The sequence below is a fragment of the Megalops cyprinoides genome, chromosome 21 (genome assembly GCF_013368585.1).
Source record: "Megalops cyprinoides isolate fMegCyp1 chromosome 21, fMegCyp1.pri, whole genome shotgun sequence".
Taxonomy (NCBI): domain Eukaryota; kingdom Metazoa; phylum Chordata; class Actinopteri; order Elopiformes; family Megalopidae; genus Megalops; species Megalops cyprinoides.
In genome coordinates, this window is record NC_050603.1 from 12,388,168 (window position 1) to 12,407,677 (window position 19,510).

Sequence of the window (19,510 nt, forward strand, 5' to 3'; positions counted from 1 at the left end):
TTAACTACGTACTGCTACACCATAGCTTGGATGAAGACACATCCCAGGACCAGGAAAATGGAGGTCTGTAAGAACGGCTACACTGACAGCAACACCGGTGCCAAAGCGGGAAGTCAAATATGTCATTTTTCTATTCAAAAAGCAAAACTTGAGGACTCCGGTACTTACTACTGTTCAGCTGTGCATGGACAAATAATCTACACTGGCAATGGGTCAACCGTGGTAGTAACAGGTGAGATGGCAAACCATAGGTAAAAAATAGACTGCAGGTCAAAATTCAGCCAAGTAAGTATTCTTAGCAAATGAAAAAGTTTTCAAAAATCCTTAACATTTTAAAGCAAAAACAAATCTACACTGCTACCAAGAGTAAAAACCTATAATTGGTGAATAGATGCAGGGTAGATTTATATTGGATTTGTATTTTGTATTTTGCTTTCCTGAGTATCCTGATATTGATCACACTTTTTAATTCCATCGTCAACACATCAAGGATGGGTTCCAGCTGGGACTATATTTTTTTGTTTTGTCACTTCCTGCTGCAGAAAAGAGAACCGAACCCCCGTCTATCGAAATCCTCTGGCCGTCGGACAACTCCCTCCATTCCTCAATCCCTCTCTTGTGCTTGATCTCTGGAGCTGTTCCATCTGAAGTCCGTGTGTCATGGAGCATAGACGGGAGAAGTGAAAGCGGGCTGACCGAGTCCATTTGGACAGGTGAAAGTGATGCGGTCACAGAGTCCGTCATGAACCAGGTCCTGGTTCCTGTGGAGGAGTGGGAGAGAGGAATTACGTGCACCTGTATGGTGGACATTGATGGGAAATATACCTCCAAAAGCGTTCAACTTGGAGGTAAACTTTATGGATCTGTAATAGAAAATCATTCTTAATCACATAAAGATGGTGATAATACCAATGCTAACAACAACAATAAAAGCATTACTTTTATTATTACTACCACTACTACTAATAATGATAAAAATAACATATATTATCAATAGTAATATAAATTATAATAGTATTATGACAAACCAGTTTAAGCCAGTTTTAATTTTGATGTTTTCTAATTAAAGGTCACTCTTTGCAGTTCTTTAGATGCTTAATTGAAGGATCGTGCTGTAGATATGTTAGATAGTAATATTAATATTATAATATTAATAATAATATTATATATATATATATATATATATATGTTCTTTTCCCCGCAATAGAACAAAACTGCTACAATTGTGTGATAAACTATGAATTATTATCTGAATATTGTAAATAAATTCTATTTGTAGATATATTTTTAATGTGGAGAATGAATGTTTGAGTTTAATTTTTATCCCTCCAGACTACCAGATGATGTGTTATGCTGCAGTGAGTGTGTACAGGATACTGGGTGTTACTGCTTGTCTCCAGGCTTGGATAATAATGGTCATAGTGGCCATCTGCTCCCGAAGAAAGAAAAAGTCAGGTGAGGCTTTTGATGCAGGCTGAAAAGTTACTGAGCAGCTATGCAGAACATGTATGAACTGGTTCATTTTGATTTATATTTATATAAACTATTTATCACTTGATGTGATAGCCTACATTTTGCCCGTTACATAACTTTTAACTCGGCAATATTGTTTTATTCACAGGCAAACGCATAGGAACACCGGCCTCTGGAGAATGCAACCCAGAGTAGATGGTATCTAATGGTATAAAGGGAGTCACAAACTCCAGTTCCTTTCTTTCATTTGTTACGCGACTGATATAAGTTAAAATAATTTAGGAGTAAAAAATTAAGCTGCAGAAGGAAATGTCTGTAGGTATTGTAACTAGAACTCTGCCGTCCCTGTTCACAAAGACAGTTATTGCTGAAAATTGAAGATTTCTGGTAGCCACACATCTGTCTGTAACATATGCATATCATATCATAAAGTAATCGACTTTACTGTACATTACATTGTGTATTACGCTAGTGTCCTTAGAGATGCATAGAAGGAATTGGTCCCGTATTGATGAATGAGGTTGTGATTTCATCTCTCAACTTTTGAAATATGTGAACTGTAAGGTTGCTTTTCCCCACGACATTTTGCGCATCACCTCACTCGCCTCATTTGCTTTCCTTTACTAAAGTGTATAGTAGTGTAGCATAAATGAAAGTGTCTCCATCCACTTTCCGTGTCGTCATCCTCTTTGTAGTTGTGTAAAAATGTGTCAGCTAAATTATGCCCTTATATTGAGATTTAATACAAAGTCCATATTACACAAAAATAAAAAAGATTAACTGAAATTTACATGGCTATTTAGTTTTATTTCTGAATACTACAGGTGTTTATTGTGTGGTTGGTGAACAGTATTATGTGACAATTCACTTGTCTAAAATTAAATCATTTGGAATTGTAGATATCGCTGATCCATTAGCAGTCAGACGGTCTTGTTTCCACTAAGTCAACATCTCTGATTGCTGCAAGTAAGACACATTGGAGTTCTGCTTCACTACACTTCCCCTCTGTCTTTCTGGGTGCTACTGTTTCCCCTCAAGGATACCCAACATACACTATATGGACAAAAGTATTCGGACGCCTGACCATTACACCAACAGGGACTGTAATGACATTGTATTCAAATACATATACTTTAATATGGAGTTGACCCCCCTTTTGCAGCTATAACAGCTCCCACTCTTCTTGGAAGGCTTTCCACAAGATTTTGGAGTGTTTCTGTGGAAATTTGTGCCCGTTCATTCTGTAGAGCATTTATGAGGTCAGGCACTGATGTTGGACGAGAAGAAAGTTGGAAGCATAGCATTGTCCAAAATGTCTTGGTATGCTGAAGCATTAAGATTGCCTTTCACTGGAGATAAGGGGCCTAGCCCAAACCCTGAAAAACAGGTGTGGCCAAATACTTTTGTCCATGTAACAAGCTGATCATTTAAATCAGTTGTGTTGGAGCAGGGAGAGATCTAAAACATGCAGGACAAGTGGTACTCCAGGAGAGGTTTGAGAAACGCTGGCATAGCATATCTCACCATGTTTACCCCATAAACACGAAAATCCTGCTGTCAGTTCCATTATTTGCCAATAGAGGGAACTGTTACATAGAATAGCTTTCATAGGGAAGAAAATTGTTACTCTCACAAATGTATCACACAGAGAAAAATGTGAATTAAGTTTGTGAGCAGGAAAACTTTTTTTTTTCTTTGAAAATCACATTCTCAATAAATGTGTCAAAATGAGTCAAATATGAGTGTCGGTATATCATGTTTAATAAATATATCCTTGTTAGTGCACAGCACAAACAGAACACTGGCAACACTTCAGCCGAAGAGGCGAGGGATCCAGTTTAGTTAATTAAAGTAGGGATGATTAAAATAACCGGATTTAAAGAGCCAGGTTGGGATTTCGGGCAGGACACGAGGGAACTCCCCGCAATTTTCAATAGTTTCAATGGGAATTTTAATGACCACAGCTTGAATTTCAATTTCATGTGTCATCTCAAAGGCATAGCCTCCTTGAAAAGACCTGTCTCCACCACTTTGCAGTAGCACTGGATTTTCAACTTGGTTCAGGGGGAGGACACATCATATACCAATAGCACTTCCAGAAACAACCTAGTTCCCCAGGAACTCCATCCAACCAAATGGGAGGCACTAATATGTGCCAAGACTGGATATGATGTAGATGGGAGGCATTTACATTAATCTCAACTCAGATTAAACATGTCACAGACGATCTGCCAGTAAAAGCAAAAAACAGTCTCATAACATCACTAGAAGATACCAATCAAACCTTCAATGTGACTTCCTGTGAAGCAATGTGGATCTTTACGTAGAGATGGAAATAACCTTTTCAGCAAACTGGCCGACAGGGATATGCATGCAAATGCATGAAATAATAATGATTTATAACTAATTTCATTCTAAAAATTATCTGAATTTTTATTTTAATTTAATTTGAATTTTAATAATTTTAAATAAAATAATGATTAATGAATGAATAATTCTGGTTAAATTACTTTTCCTCAAGCGATTTTTCTTGACCCTTTTCCTGTTCTAGCAAATCTTGAAAAACAATTTAACGGATGGTAATTTGTTAGAAGTCACATGGTCACATTGTCTCTGTGCCAGTTCACCTGCTTGCGTGCATTGTCCGTCTGTGCGGACATTTCCTACCCCCGGCCCTTGAGTTCATTACAATTTCCAGCGGAAATTCGAGGGAGGTTGGGCGAGCGCACCAGCGTATTTTCAGTGCTTTCCTGTCATTTCCCTGTTTTTTGACGGAGCGGCACTCGGTCTCCAGCAAGCAGCCCAAAGCGACGAATTTTTCCAAATGCGCAACACACCTGATAAAAAGTGAAACTTTGAAAATACATACACGCGCACTAGTTCTAATAGGAAACGAGTTATAGTTTTGAAATTGCGTGGACAGTTCTTTACTTTTGTTTTTATGCGGTGAACTTTTGGAAATACTTTTAGAATTCAGATGCCGTGGACATGAGACCGTTTTATTTGTTTTCCAAAACTGGAGATGAATAAGACGTTTGTGAAAGAGCAAGGTTGGCTTTATGGTGTTTAATGTTCATTATACTTTATCGCAAAAAACGTGATCTGAGAAAATAACATTTGGAGGGCCCCTGGGAACTCCGCAAATGTCCTAGAAAGGTAAGATGCCCGTAATAATTTTGAGTTTTATTTAAGCAATGTCGATTCTTTATGCAGTAATTATAAGGATTTTCATTAGGATTTTCTCACATATGATTGTTTGTGTAACGTTGATCATGTGACAAGAACACTAATTGAATTACTACACTTATTCTTAATTAATTAAGCCTACATTTGTTACAGGCTGAGAAAATCTTACAGCTTTAGGCTGTTACTGTTTTCTGATACCGTTCTTATACCGTATGTTGATGTGTTGGTTTATACTGAATCGAGTGACTCTACCTTATTTGAATTGACTTCGCTTTGTAATCCTTTGTAATTTACTTTGTAATCGGCGCTCATCATAACACATTTTGTATACCGATTCCCTACGGTGATTCGTCTGTTGCCTTTCTTTGCTACGTGCAGGAATTATGTGGAAACTGTAGCATAAACATGTAACACTTTTAACTACAACAACATATGTGTTGTTCTGCTCAGAACAATCGCGATTATATTTTCCCCATTCACTATCGTTAATCTTAAAATTTTAATGAAACACTAAAAACAAACGACATTCAAACACGTGCATCATACAACATAACACAATCAATTGCCGTGGTACATTCGTCTCTTCAATTAGCATTTGTACTTCCAAAGCAAAGTTGGATGTGTCTTGGTTTAAGCATACTATGTACACCCTTATGGTCCTGTCAGATCCTCGAAGCTCCCCCTCTGGAGAGAGGACAGCTGTAAGTCTTTTTCCATGCATTGCATTTCTTTTGAGTAATTAACAGAACATTACAGACAAACACCTGATTACTTTTCATTCCTCCAAAATCTCTGAGCCTGTGATTGGAGACATCAGCACTGGCTGCATATATTATCTTCTTTAAAAGAACAGATGAGGAGCAATGCATAAGTATATTACTGAGGCAGTGATTGCTCTGTAATAACAGTAAAGCTGTGGATGAGTCACCGTGCTTGAACCCAGCAATTCATTGGCTGAAGCCACATAGGGGGCAGTACTGTTTGTGTTGAGGAGAGGTTTTTGCAAGTCACTCAGCTGGGTGTAAAGTCAACTTAGCTGGGTAAATGGGGCCTCAGAATATTTGAGACCTAAAATACAAGCCCTGTCATCCTCGGTCAAATTCTGTTTCAGAAGAATAAGTAAGAATGGTGGAAATAAATACTGCATGTCTCTCCTATCATAGTATTCTTCTTACCCCAGCTAGCATCCCAATGGAGACTGGACAGGAAGTCTGTAGGAGGTGGCCTCCTGTTGTTTCCTGCTTGGAGGGGATCTGGCAAAATTCAAACGTTTTTTCTGCGATGGCAGTGAGATTCCTCAGCAATAAGAAGTGGGCTAGACCACGTAAACAGCAGGAAGCAGGCTCAGGGTTTATGTGTTATTTATGATCGTTGGTAGAGTGTCAGCTTGTGCCAATTAGATTGGAGACTTTAGATTTTCAACCACTCTGTGGGTGTAGGACACCCATAGAGTGAAGGGATGAGACTGAGTATTAAATAGCTTGTATATTTGACCATGAGATCACAAATAGATTCTTCATAGAATTCTTTCAGCATTCAAATGGTTGGTAGTTACCACCAGAATTGTATTTTGTCTCATCTCTGTATTCCTAAAGGAGAACCTAATGTGCATACAAAATAGATAATTCATTGACATTTTAATATTGCTTGAAATTGTGAGGACATAGCTACTTGAAGTAATTCATTATTTTTGATTGTTTTTCTTATACTTGAGTGTTTTGTGGGTAAAAGAGGGTTACATTACTTCAAATATGGAGGACCATTCAGTGATATTTTGACATTCAATGATTAAAAGTGTATAAGTAAATAAAAACACAATAAGAACAGGGGCCTTATCCAAGACGAACAGTGTGGCTGTTGCATATAAACTGCAACGTTGTCAACAATATGGAAAAGCACATTTTATATGGTGTATACATTACATCCTTCACTGACAAGTTAGATAAATCACAGTATTTACTTTAATTTATCCAGTCTTTTTGTCTCCCCTGGTTGGCTGAGGATGCCAAAAGCAGGAAAGCCTCCCTGGACTTCTGGTTCAAAGCACCTGATGTGAGTAGTGAAGCTGAGAATTCTGGGAGTCTGCTCCAAAAGAGAATGTCAGTGTGTCTGAATCAGAATGCGATTGGTTCTTTAGAGTGGGGCCCTGGGTCTTTAGTTCAGTTAGGTAATCATATATCGTGGTGTGCTGTGTAGATGGCAATGGATAGATTGTTTGAAACCCACAGCAGGCCTATCTCTGTCATACATACACCAGTGGAGACAGGAAGGCAGTGTTGCTCTGAGCATTGATAGGCACTGATGGATATATCCACGCTGAGTCATTTCAAAGGCTTTTCCGTCAGTAGAGGCAGTATCATCTCAAAGGATCGGACATGCACAGTTGTATTCTAAGCTGTACCCTTGTAATGTTTGTATTTTCTTTGCTCAAGAACCTTGAGATGCTTCTTGAGCACAGAAAGATGTGAGGTTTTAGAAAGTTGACCGAACTGAACCTCCCACACATTTGGGTGGACACAAAGTCAGGACTGGGGAGTCCTAACAGGAATTTCCAGTGGTGGATACAAGCAGTTTCCTTCTCTGCTGCTTCTGTGTTTACAATTCTCTGGCAAATATTTAGACAGGGTTAGGGACAGTGGTTTTTAGAGTGTTTGTCTTTCCAGGTACATCTAAAAAGTTAAAAAGGCCCCTCACAAGTCTCTGTGGCCACAATATATGTGGTATATGTGGTACCTATATTGTGTTTATAGGCTGTGGTCATATTTCCTTGGTTGCTGATTAGACCTGGTTCACTCTGGTTCTGTTGTGGTCCTCGTTCATAGTGCAAAACACACCCCTCTCATCCAAGGCAGGACTTCTTCTGCATGACATGCATGTGAATATATACAGAACCACAATTAATTCTGCCTGCTGTGTGAGGTAGAATTATGTCCTGTGACTGCCAGATTTTCTGTGATCTAACCTTGAATGATAGCTCTGTACTGTGGCACCAGAAACACTGCCTTTTGTGTTCGTGGTACACTGTCACTGTTAGTGAGTGACACTTAAGTGTTTTTCTTTGCTAGAATCCTGATGGAGTAGTTTAGTCAGTCACTTAGTCAGTTCCTGGCATTGGATACTGTATCAGTGGGCTTGTAATCTGTTGGGTGGAAATGTTAAATGCCTTTTCTTTTGTATATGTCTGTAAATGTTAATATACCATACCTCAGGTTTAACATAGTATGTTGTTGAATTCAGTTCTTATTCAATATTTCCATAGAGAATATTAATTGTGTTTGTAGAAATACATTATGTTGGTCAACGTACATCTTTATGTGACTCTGGTTGTGGAAAATTTTACAAGCAGCATAAGCAACTGCACTGGAACGGCAGTGTGGGAACAGTCATAGTGTAGGTTAATACTCACAAAAACAACCAAACCTCAAAATGGCTTTACTCTAAGAAACAGAGACATATAAAATCAATTGATTTCAAAATAAAGTAGTGTTACTTAATATGGCCCCCACAGGCTTAAATCCGGTGAGCTGTTGGAAGGCATGCACTGCAGCCACAGAGCAAGATTTTGGAGCAGATATGACTGCTGTAAGCCAGTGGTTTTGGGGAGGGGACCAGTTCTGCTTCTCTGCTCTGCTTCCGTTTGTGTTGTGGAACACTGACAGGCAGGGCTTGGCAGGCCATATTCAACAGGGCATGTGGGAGGGGCTGGGTGTGGATGTGGGGGAAGGGTGGGTGTGGGGAAGGGGGTGGGGGTGGGGGTGGGGTTACTGTGGCCACATAATGTTGTACTGTGGTGAGGGTCTGTTCAGTAGTCATTTGGATGATAACTGCTAGTTAGGGAGGCGGGTGGGTAGCAGCAAAATTGGAGTCTGGATTCGGTGCCTCTGTTTCCATGCGGTTTCCATTGCAGGACGGGCTGCTACAAACAGATAGCTGTGGATTCATATCAACCTTATGAGACTGGAAATGCAGGACCATTACAGACCTCTCTCAAGCCCTTAAGGCTTGTGCTGTCCATTTGATACTTTTCAGCTGTGTGTATCATTCTGATTGTCAATCATAAATACGTGATTGTAATAACCTGACTGGCTGTGAGCAAACAAATACTAAGCAGCAAACAACTAAACAAGGAATTTTACAAAGTGATTTTGCCAGTGTAGTTCATGTACTACTATATGGGGGGTATTGATTACACAAATATAGGTAAATTTCAGTTTTCTTCGAGGAATCTGAAGCTGCTGTTTTGCTACTCGTTGTATGACCTAAGAGACAAATCTTCAATCAGTGTTCACTTCTGATTCCAGAATGCAGGACTAATATCCAATGCACATTTTGTACTGGCCTAACTGGGATTTTGGGAATTCTGAGAGTGGAAGCACATTCAGAATTCTTATCTGTCATTGTACCTTAATTGTTCCATTCATCTGAAAGGGCCTGCATTGGAACAAACTCCATCCCCATCTGAATGTGAGCCCATATTGTCTCCTGCCGGATTACTGAATACATCAACACACACAGAGTCACTGAATCCACTGTTTCCCAGTTCTATTCCTTGCCCAGCAATGCATTACCATGATCCAACAAGCACTAAATCACCCTTTCAAAGCCTCGCTAAGACTCAGGAATCACCAGAATCGGGGTCATGCACTGAATACGGGACCTACCCTCTGGACACAAGCAACTTTACAGTAAAAAAAAAAAAAAAAAAAAAGATACACTGCAAAATAATACTTGAAGTTGGGAGAGGCACAAATGCAAGCTTTGTCCTTGGATCCCCAAAGGAGCAAGAAGGTTTGAGAAAGTCTGGATGCAGTGCAAGTGTGGGCTTATAAGGGGGCTGGCACTTTCCCCCTTGGCTGTGCAGCGTACTGCAGGCCCGAGGGAAAGGATGTTCCCAGGCAGCCGTGGATTTGCGCTCAAGATGTTTCCTATCAGCTTCCTGTTTCGTTGTTTTCTCGCAGTTTGCTTGTTCAGAAAGATGGTGAGGCATTGACAAGAGAGGATGGGGCTCGGAGGCTAAAACGTGTGGCTCTTTCCTCAAACCTGATGTTCTATTTCATGCAAACTGAACTTTGCTTCCACTCTCTTGATTCAAATGATGTGGGATAGGAAATGGTGAGAAAAAAAGAAATGTGCTGCTTAAATGCGGTTGCATTGTTAACTTGTCATGTAGGAAGCTATTGTGAATAATTAAAAAACATAAATAATTACACTTTTCTTCAGATAATAGGAATGCATTCAGTTAAGGTCACTAAGCATTTGGAATGTAACCCCAGTGAAAGTATTTACTTGGAGATACAAGTACACATAATATCAATGTCTAATATGTGCATGCTTGGTATGTCCAGCCTGTTATTAATTGTATTTTTATTATCTATCTATGGTTATGGCATATGATCAGTTCCAAAACAGTGAAATTCCCTTTTCCTTTTCCCCTTTCTTGATGAGATTAGGATGTCTGGAGCTGTGGACGTTTGTGTTCAGTTAATCTAGACTGTGTGTGGCTTCGAGCATCAGTTGTCTGGACCACACTGCTTTGCAACTTGGGAGATTTCCGTCCTTGAGCTGCAGTTCCCTAAATTTTGACGCCTTACGGCGTCTGAGCCATGACTGTAGCTCAGGAAAATGTTGCAAGGGTTCACCTTCAAGTCACCTTCAGGGGAGAAAACGGGGGTGGAGTTTCAGAGGTAGGAAAAAAAATGCCTCACGCTTCCACAAGTCATGTGCTTAGGCTAAGGCACATCTGGTTAGATAGATTTTCCTCCTGTGCGATAAATAGATCACATTAATGAAGAGCAGATTTCCTCCTCACTCTCCAGAAGGCCAGTAAAATATAGGGGTTTAATGGGGAAGAATTTACTGGCAAGGCCTGGACTTCCTAGGGAGAGAGAGACGGAGGAGGACGTGAGAGACAGAGACAAGACAGAGAGACTTGGAATGAAGTTCCAAGCTTAGATGAGAGAGAGAAAAGAGAGAGAGATAGAGAAGTACAAATGGAGACAAAGATGGAGGGAGCAAGAACAAAGAGAGAAAGATGAGAGGAGTGGAGACCATTTATTTTTATTTGGAAAACCTCTTTATCGAGTGGACATTAAAAAGGGCATTAATAAACAGGAAACAGATATAACATTGAAAAGATGACAGTGAGCGTGAGAGGCTAGAGGACTGATACCATATGGTGTCTAAGTCAGTGATGGATCAGTCTGATTTCAATAACATCCAGATGAAGCAGGCAGTATCAAATAGAGTACTTTTTGTATAGCTTCACATTCAATATTTTTATATTTGTGTGTTTTTGGGAAAAAAGTTGTAATATGTAATGCATGCATAACAGATAAATATATGCCTACAGTTAAACATCTACAGATGTGTCGAATGTATGCATTTGCAATGCTGCCTATCCCTGCTTGAAGTTGGATGTGACATGGCTGACAGCGCTCTGGCATTGTTTTCAGTGGGTCAGTGATATGTGTTGCTCATTTGTATTGTCTGGATTACAAGTTTTAGCCATTTAATTTAAGGCCCTCTAGGGTCCATTCTTGAAAAAATAATCAGCAGTTCATTTATCATCAGCTTAATTTGCAGTTTGACACTTAAGGAAGGTCAGTCAGCATTTGAAAATGAGCCCAGGGTGAGGGTTTACCTGGATGTACCTAGCATACATTAAGGAAGCCATGCTTGAAATGCTTCTTTACGAATGTTTTATATTCCCACAAAACTATTTTAGGTGATTTTTGGGGTTTTGATGATATCCAATATACTGTCACTAATGTGACATGAGGGTTTGGATCCTTCCCATAAAAATGAAGCTTAAGTAAGTAGCCACACATGTAAATCCCCTCCAATAAACATTCCGGCCAAATGTATTAGTAATTTGTTGATTCAAACCAGACACCGGAGAGGTAGAAACTTGTTATCCCACAATGTGTTCCATTTCACAGGTCTGTTAAACAAAAATAAAAAGAAACTTACTGCACACCTCTCCACATTCTTTGTTTAACTGGCGATTTCCATTTGTAAATCTCCTGCTGTTGAGTATCAGTGCTAGTCTGTTGTGGAGTGGGTTAGGCCTTGGGCGTGATAATGGGTTGACGTTGTTCGGTACTCACAGGACTCAGTGCAGCATACGGCCATTACCGTTGGAGTTGGAGGTGTGTTCATATGTCACAATCTTACGTCATATTACCTAATGTATTTGCACAGTGCAAGCCCATAGCCAATGTGATTTAGAATGGTTATGTATTCTGGAGCATGTTAATACAGCTGGGATTAATGACGATTTGAAGTGCCTTTTTCTAGAGGTCTGCACAAGGTTCTGTAGTTTAACTGCACAGCTGGGTTATGCTGTGGGGGATGGGGGTGTCACTTGAGACTTTTAATCACAAGTCAGACTACATATGAAAAGTTCTTTTTCCCTTTAGCTTGTTGAGGTCCTCTGGTGCCAAGATGATAATGGATTTTCTGTGGCAACATTGAGAGGACAAGGATTTTCAGTCTAATATGTGCAGAGGTTGCTGTCTTGGCATTAGAGACAATCTATGACTGCACAGCTCAGCAGTTGTAATGTCATGACTGTGCCAGCTAGCAGAGGAGCATACTGAAAGTCCTGGTATGAAGCAAATATTTGCACACATGGACGATGGAGGTGGAATGCATGGGTTTGATGACTGGGCCATTTCACTCTCCATAGACACCAGTACAACATTTCCTTCTCTAGTTACACTCTGTGACTTGACTTTGTTCCATTAGCAATGTACAAGAGGAAAAACACCAAATGATTTGGACCTGGCCCATGATCGGCTGAGTGATTATTAATACAAATTAAGGAGGAAGTGGTCTGTTTCTTGCCAACTGAAGATGCTGTCTCATTTCTTTGTTCATCTGATAAATCCAGACACTCCAGATGTTTGACTGTTAGATCAGCATGCATTGTATGATCATGACTGCATAACACTCGTTAACATTCTTCATGTCTCCATAAAGTGTCACTGAAAACATTTTGTTCCTTTAGAGTCAGAAGAAGACAGGATCCAAGTTTCTCTATCTCAGGGTTTCAGGCTCCTACTGGCTACAGAGAAAGGAGCACCGTGTAGCCTGTAAGAGTGTGGAAGACCAACCTAAATTCTGATCTGTCTACGTCTCTCTGAAGGCAAGCTCTCTATGGTGTGGTCTCTTTTCATTTTTATCATAGCAGTCAAACGTCTGAGGGCACCTTTGTGCTCCTACAGTTCATTTCTTGAGGTTCATGTTCTAACAATAGTGGACCCACCCCAGATTGTATTTACAGGAAACAGGAAGTTAGAGGAAGTGCAACGTGTGACTAATGAGCTAGCTCAGACTATGATGTTATCAAGGGCGATGTGTCCGTCACTTCCGCCATCAATAGAACACTGGAATTTTTCAAGAACATGACGGAGAAACGTATTGGAACCATACGGATGTAACATAGTGTAATTTGAGTTAATATTTGTAATGGAATCTTTTTTGTGTATCTGTCTGTTATGACCGGGATAGTATGTCCCTAAGCCATAGATAGCATCATTGTTTCATTGACTCCAGGTAGCACTCAAAGAGAATAAACAGGGCAAAAATCACCTCTGTATCTGACTGTGAGGAAGTTCAACACTTTTTCAACCAATGTTATCTATTGTAGAGAACAAGAGAAACACTGTATCGATCAAAACTCACTGCATCAAGAAGCTCAGTTCTTTTAACTATATATATATATATATATATATATATATATATATATATATATATATACAAATTATGTCTGTGTGTCCTGAAATTAATTTTTAGGAATAGAGGTAGAGAGCAATAGTGGTGAAGAGGGAGAATAGGAGGAGGAAGGAGGGAGAGGAAGCTTTGACAAAGGCACACTGTGACAGAATGTTTGTTTGGGTTCTTGACTATTAAGAAAGAGTCAGCTTTAATGAAACATGAACGCAAACAGTTTGTGTTCAGAGTCTACATGTCTCCGGCTGTCTGTGTTATGTCTGCCCTGGCAGTCTGATGTGTGTGTGTTTCTGCTGAATCTTCTGTTTTCTGGTCCCGGGCTGGATCGATCCCATGTCGCTATGCATGACGTGTTCCATCGGGCAGCACCGCACTGTGCAAGATAATGCTGCTCTCTGCATTTGTGCCGTCTCAAAATCCATTAGACGCCAGCCTAATTCGCTTTTCAGTCTGCCTTCAAATATCAGGCCTTCTCGCAGGTTTATGTGCTCGAGATCTTCTGTCATGGTGATCAGTGCAGTGACATCTCCATGTGTTTGTGTGTGCGTGCGCATGCAATATTTTTTGCTACCCCTTATCTGTGAAACCACAGTTATGCTGCTTGCGGTTATCATCTTAGGAGTAGAAGATGCATTAGCAGCCAACACTGTAGTTGCAAGTGAGCACTGAACATTAAGAAACAACATGAGGGACAGGATACGCTCTTGTGGTGCGTGGCTAATGAAGACCAAGAGTGTAATTCACAGATGGGTTGGCTGCTGTGAAGGGCTTTTGATAACAGCTTTTTTTGCAGTCTGTAAATGTGACTTATTTTATCGCTGTTTTTCTCTCAGCAAAAGTCTTGTAGTTGTATGGACCGGTCAAAAGATATCACACCATAGAGTACAGGTACTGGTACAGGTAACACTGTACTATCAACACTTCGAATTATTCTCTCACAGCCCAGGTGCCAAACCAATGCCTTTGGTTGGACTTAGCAAGCATTTCTCTGACACCCCTGTCAGGGACTTGTATTCGTTGTTGCCAAAGACTGTTCTCAGTAGGGTTATTACATGCCACGTATACCTGTGGGACAGGTATACGTGTCAGATTTTACCAGTACAGTTCACCTCATGGGTGTATTTTGTCATTTTCTCTATTGACATCGTCACATATTTGTTTGGTTTTTATTGCAAACGATCTTGAAGTCCCACTGACTTTTTGTATGCTTATTGTGTGCGTGGTTTAAGTTTGTTCTAAAATCACACCAGTCTTGAAAATGTGCAGTTTACAGGTGTTGAGTCTATACTGTATGTAGAGTAGCAGGACCCTGCTATAATGGTGATGACCATACCAGTCTGAGGAAGTCACGTGGCCTGCTTCAGAAAGTCTCAAACACAATAGTTAATCAGGGCAATCATAGATTGTTGGAAAGCAGGAAAGGTGCAGTCCAGCTCCCAATTCCCAATCCGATATTGCAAGTGTTGACTTTTGTTTGATCTATTTGGGCCCACCTAGCGGAGCAGCACCAGAGCGTGGAACTAAGCGGGCGGAGCGGAGTGTTTGCCTGTCCTGTGTGAGTCTGCCGGACTCCAGACAGCCCAAAGAAGACAGGCACGCATGTGGAGTAGAGGAGAGGGGCCAGTGGTGTTGGGCCGCCTAGAGGGAGGGGTGCATCCTGTTTTTGTTGGATGGGACGGGACATAAGTGTGAGGCAGTCGCTGCAGAGCCACAGAGCTGTGCCTGTTTGAATTTCCACTGCAAATGCCCAAATAAAACAGCTGTGAGAACTGCGTTCCCTGACTCTTATGCCCAGTTTAGGTCACTGCTGTCCAATTAAATATGATGATGAACTGAAGAGACCCACCCTATACACTGATTCATATAGGTATGTTAAAGACATTTGATTATTTTAGAGCTAAGCCTGTGACTTCAGTATCCCACTCATTATTGTTGTACTGTATACTGTTATTAACACTTCTGCTCTAATGTGGCTTTGATAAAATATGGATTTGTGGAAACACCACCTACAATTGCATTGGGATTCTGGTACTGTTGTATTCAATATTCCATAAAAGGGACAGACGTAATTGATATGTTGCCTACTTTATATACTGATATACTGTATACTGATATACCACTACTTTGGTATAATAGTATTATTTCTTTAGATATTGGTAAAATGATGAAGTGCAATGTTCTTATGTTTTATTCCAAAGCCACAAAGATCAAAAATAGCTTTTGCATGATCAAGTCCACACCTTAAGGTTAATATTTACAGAATGCCAGGCCAAAACAAATATTTCAGTTGGGGAAAAAAGGGTCAAAGAGACAAACAAAGAAAAGGCTTTTGATTACTTTTGATATCATGTCCAGGTATTTCAGTTATTTTTTACATTCACTCCACCAGGGGAGATGCTTCATGACCAGTTTCATTGTGAGGGTATTATTTTGTTGGCTGTCAGATTACATATTTCAGCTATTACAGAGCCTTTCCTGTGTTTCAAAATTGTTGGAATGTGACTCAACACAAAAAATGAGAAAATGGATAATTCATTTTATTAGAACTGACATGAATTACACATGTAGGATTATTTCATGGTGACTCCACCACATGAATGTTCATTGGTTTGCAAATTGATGTTTTATTACTTTACCTCCCTTTGGCTGTGATTCCTTTTGTGATTCAGCCAGCTTCTTAGTATCATCTGTAATGGATGATTTTCCTAAAGCATAATTTAAATATATTAATCTTTTTCTGTACGATTATGATTAATATCTCAGTTCAGATGGGAGTATCAAATACATGAGTTAATTTCTCTTATTTTCCTCACTTAGACTCATTAATATGTTGGTCATAATTGCCAGTGCCAGATTTGAATGTGTTGAGCAGTGTGTAGGTTATTGTAGGAAATTATGGTAAAATTTGCTCTGGCTGTGAACAAGACTGTAAATGCCAGCGTAATTTAGTCTGCGATCCAATCTAAGTGAAAAAGAGAGGTGTAAGTGAGGGAGTACTTCATGCAATGTCATGTAGCACGTACTTGTGGATGGAGGGGAAGGGTGTTATCTGAGGGGGTATTTGGGACAGACTCTGCTGTGATCGTTCCAGTGCCTTGACTTGTGATGGAAGAAGAGTGACTCAAAAAAAAAAGCTGAATTGGAGGCATCTGAAAATTGCACTATTATGCGCTCAGCAATTTTATTAATGTTTATATTTTGCAGATGTATATGCATTCTCATATGTATATCATATACAACTACGTGGATATGATATGATAGCAGGCTCTTGAGTCATTTTTTAGGTGTAGTACAGTTTACCTGACTATATCTGTTATGAAGACTTGGTGGGAGAGATGAACATAGGTCTAATAGGTCTAATCTGTGTGATGTTGTGATTGAAAGTTATCAATTATTGAGCAATTAGAGTTATGTGACAGGCATTTTTCAAATATAGCATTTAGAGATGCAGGATATAAACAGTGTTAAATGTCTCTAAACTTTTTTGGCCTGGCTAGTCTGGTCGCTTTATCTTAGCTTGATCATTTAACAAATTGATGCTAATTTAAAAAAAAAAAAACTCCATATAATATAGTATAACTGGACTAGTGAGGACATTAACATCCATCATAAGGATACACAGCTTAATCTTTAATCATTTTTTTTCTCTCAAAGGCTCAGACACACACACATGTATTTTTGTAGAAGTACACACAGACACACTTGCTCGCATAGAACTACACACACAGACACACCACACATACATGTAACTCTATCTATGCCTATGGCCTCATACATCTCTCTCACTTACCCACTGTTGACTCTTTTCCTCCCTATTTTGTTCTCCCTCTCCTCCACATCACCCCCTTCCAAAAAGTGAGTAATATTTTCTACCTCAATAATTAAGAGCTCAACCCTGTGAGAGAGAACGAATGAAAAAGGGAAAGCAGCGTTCTGATCAGTTCCATGTGCTGTGCAGAGCATATTTCATTTCTGTCTCATAGAAAAGATACAGTTTGTATTTCTGTCTTTGCAGGAGCTTGGTATCAAAGGACCAAACCCCAGATGGGCCAACAGCCACGTGGCTGAATGGCTTTCATCAAGTAAATCAAAAGAACAGGGGACTTTAATTCATTTTTAGTGTATTTTTAAATCAGTCACATTTATTCTTTTTTAAGAGGAAGCAGGCTAACATGAGGCTTTTTTTCTTCTAATTCTGTCCCATTGTAGGGGTTGTGTGAAGGATCCATTATCTACAGGATTTGCCTAGGGCATACAAACAAATGAAGGGGTCTGCAGTGTCGGTATTTATAATCTTGGTGAAAGCATGCTCTTTGGATCTTTGTAGAACAGTTGACATGGTTGTATTTTTGTATAGTTGCCATAACTGGCAGCTTAATATCATTTTGTCCTTCTATTTATGAATAAGCCTCAATCCTTTTCTCTCATGTATCCAGAAATAAGATTGTTCATTTGTGGATGATGCTGGTGAGGGTTGGTGAGATCACTTGCTTTGCCCATTGAAACCAAACCAGGCATATATTTGAGTCTGTATGCCTGGTTAGTCATTGGTGACCAGCTTGAAGTCCAAGGACTGCCTCTGTGCTGTGGTGTATATAGAATGAGCAACATTTGTACAGCATAATGAATATCACAGTATTGCAGTATTAGTAGCACCTTTATCTACTCTTATAATTGTTATGCCTTCAGATAGCAGGACTTAATACAGAACTAATCTGAGAATAGTGTTTACAATATAAATATAAAGGAGCAATACAACCCCCACCTGGAGGTGTTTAGTGATCATCTCATGTCTGCAACATGGCGCCTTTGTGTCCATTCTGCAGTGTCTGTATCATGGCTTTTTTTTTTTTTTTTTTTTTTGCATGCTTTTGTGCTTGCATCCCACTCGTGATGTTTGCACGCTGTCCCACACATGCCTCAGTATTTAGGAATCCCAATGCGGTTCAGAGACATTGTCTAGCAAAGCGCAATTAAAACAGCAAAGAAAAGCTCATAAAAAACATTTACCCCTGTCAGATGAGATGGTGACGAATAGTGAATTAAATGGCCGCCCTCTGTGAAAGCTGTTAGCTTGTTCTTATAAAACCCCAGTTCTTCTCTTATTCTGGTCTGTGAGCCACAATGGGAAGGACCTGAGGAGCAGATTAGGACTGGTGACTGATTTATGCTGCTAGCGAGGGAGCTGTTGCATTGTGATGTGCATTTCTGCACTGTAGAGCTGTGTAGTGGTGTCAGATGCGTTTAAATGTTTAAATGACTTTGACCTTTTTTTGCGCTGCCTTTGGCTGCAGTCTCATCTTGCCCTCCTCGTTGACTTGTGTCAAACTACTCTGTTTAGCCTATAGAACATACTGTACTCCCATCTCCCCCTGAATATTTTTATAGCCAATATTTAATCTTTGCTGATGAATGCCATTTAAGCTTAGTTTTTGAAAAAATGTTTTTGAATACTAATATATTTTTTTCCTGGATATTGTGGGGATGACTGCACACATATGGCTTAAGAAAGTAGCTGTTTTTATCATCATACCTTTTTCAGTAAATCAGCTTAGCTACACAATAGCCATCCAGACCAAAAATAATGTGTGTACTATTGTTAACTGTATACTCCTAACTTTAAAAAATTTAATTTGTTGAAACAAGTTTAGTACTGCTGTTCACAAGGGTGTCTGAAAATAGAGAGAAATGGTCTTGACGAGTAGTGCTTAAGTGAAGAAAACAGCATTGCTTTCCCACGGTGGGCGAGTGATCTCCAGTGATCCTGAGGCCCGGCGTGGATGTTTCCCGACTGTTTTTTTTTAAAGGAGGACTTAAATGTCACAGAGCTGTTTCGTTTCCCCTGGAGCCCGGCAAGTGTTTCTGCCCTGTCTCTCAGCTTGCTCTCTCCCAGCTGATTGGGACCAGATGGACACTGGGATTCGGGTTCACTCGTGCAGCGGAGATACTGCTCTGTGATGGCGCCATGTGCCACTCATACTGGTGACTTCAGGAGAGCCGAAGTCACGTGCCCCGTCTTTGCTGCCCGGATTTTGTCACCCTCTTAACTCTTTTGATTGAAGCTCCATATGCTGTTTTCGTAACCATGCAGAGTACATATTGTTCTTTTACATTGTTT

At 39.9% G+C, this 19,510-nt stretch overlaps 1 protein-coding gene across 1 annotated transcript in view; it reads left to right on the forward strand.

Moving 5' to 3' along the window:
- Positions 1–4,188: 4,188 nt before the first annotated feature.
- The window catches only part of LOC118796348 (platelet endothelial aggregation receptor 1-like), a 34,258-nt gene continuing 18,936 nt past the window's right edge, over positions 4,189–19,510 (forward strand). The window contains exon 1 of the mRNA XM_036555182.1: positions 4,189–4,629. The gene's annotated coding sequence lies outside the window, so the exon portion shown is untranslated. The remainder of the gene's footprint in view (positions 4,630–19,510) is intronic.